Source organism: Protomyctophum parallelum (genome assembly GCF_964188405.1).
Source record: "Protomyctophum parallelum genome assembly, chromosome: 4".
Lineage (NCBI taxonomy): Eukaryota > Metazoa > Chordata > Actinopteri > Myctophiformes > Myctophidae > Protomyctophum > Protomyctophum parallelum.
Genome location: NC_139700.1, coordinates 4,156,401 through 4,158,606, shown reverse-complemented (window position 1 = coordinate 4,158,606; position 2,206 = coordinate 4,156,401).

Here is a 2,206-nt window from a genome sequence, read left to right as displayed (position 1 = left end):
CCTGGAACTTTAATAACTACTTCTTAGAACCACAAGATGGTGCTGTTTGATCAAATTATGTTAACCTCCAACCTGCCACAGCATCTGTTGTAGGCTGGACAGCCTGGGAAGGGCTTATGATCCGGAATCCATTCAACTGCAGAACTGGAAAATACAGGCTCGTTGGTCTAGGGGTATGATTCTCGCTTAGGGTGCGAGAGGTCCCGGGTTCAAATCCCGGACGAGCCCTAATTTTGACCCCTGCAGGTCTCAGGGCTCAGAAACATTGCAAATTTACCTAAACACAAAACTCTCTATAGATCCCAAATATTGTCAGATAACTGTCCCGGGAAGTTGGGAACCCACTGGAAAAAGAATACTGATAGCAAGCACACAGACCTGACATTCACTTATGTTTCCAGTAACATGCTGTCTGTCACCCACCTGTCTGTGATGCAGAGGGCTTCTGCAGTGATGCAGATGGGCTTCTGAGTTCTGCCATAAGCCTTGAACTTTCAGGACCAGCACGGCAGCACCCCCAGCGTTTTCCTCCCCACACTGTCAACAGTCAAGCATAATGGCCATCACAATTGGATTCTTTTAAAATAAACTTATATTCGACATAACATTCATTTACGTTAATTACACTCAACAACACCTGTTGGTACTTAATTGGCAGGCAATGGCATCACTTGTGTGACATCCAGGGCTTACCTTCGGGAGAGAAATTTACATCACTCAACATCACACAAACGCATGCTATAAGGTTTGACGTAAACCTAAACATTCAGAGACCCTTAATGTGTTCACCTTTCGTTTCATGTAGGTTGTACTGGCATTCCTTTTAGGGTTTATGATCCGGTCAGGAGCGCATGGTAATTTACGTCCTGTTGTAGTCACTGATTTGTAGTCATCAGGCAGGAAACCACAAGCCAGAAGTACCAAAAATAATTCCCGCAATCATAATTTTAGGGCCTACCCAATAAAATCCTTGATGCATTTTTTTTTTAAATATAAATGAGAGTGTACTTTCCAGAGACTAATTTGCGTCTGTATACGTTTGTTATCCCACAGGGACATTCTATTTTATTGGGTAGGCCCTAAAATTATCATTACAGGGAATTATTTTGGGTAGTTCTTATTCCGGTTGTGGTTTCCTGCCTGATGAGTACAAATCAGTGACTACAACAACATGACGTAAATTACCATCCACTCTAGACCAGTTCACACAGCGATTTAGTAACACAGACCAGCCTGGTGGCGCGAGGTTAGTTAGGTTGTAGGAGCTCATTTGCAGAAAGGACAAGGGAGAAACCCCAAGTTCAACTGCAGTACTGCATGATCTAGGCCTAGGGGAATGATTCTCGCTAAGGTTGTGAGAGGTCCCGGGTTCAAATTTCGTACGAGCCCTAATTTTGACCCTGGAGGTCTCAGGGCTCAGAAACATTGCAAATTTACAAAACACAAAACTCTCTAGATCCAAATATTGTCAGATAATAGACCCACACTGGCAAATACTGATAGCAAGGACACAGACCTAACAGATTCACTCAAGTACTGAAACTTCCACTTATGTTTACAGTAATTACTAATTACTGCTGTCACCCACCTTCTGCAGTTCTGAGGCCATACCCATAAGCTTCTCTAGTAGGCTACATTCAGGATCGAGTCATCAGGACTGACAACATTCATTTAGCCTACGTTAATTTCGCTCAACAACACCTGTTGGCCCCTCATTGGCAAATCCGACAGAAATGTACACAGTTCACTCAACACAACAGCATAGTGAGCATACAACATATTTTAATTGTGAAAGCCTGAAAGCCAGGTACCGTTTGGCGTAAGCGTAAACATCTACAGAACCTTAATGTGTTTACCTTTCGTTTCGTGTAGGTTGTACTAGTTTGTAGGAAGTTAACTTGCGCCCTCGGCCTCGCTTGTACCACGAAAGCGTGAAGCAGATGTGAATGGATCATGGATGTGTGATGGAGCGGCATGGTAATAATAACTACATGTCCCAGAGTGCTTTGCGGTTCGGTAGGTAAGTCTCTCTGCACAAATCCTCTCCGCTAATCGCATCATCCCTACTACAGCAGCTTGAGAGTTTCAAGGATCACACAGGAGGAGAGCATACACTACATACATCGACAGTCAGTGCGTGTGTCTCCATTGCCTGTGCCGTGGTTTACATTATTGAGGGAAAGAGGGACACTATATAACAACAGCG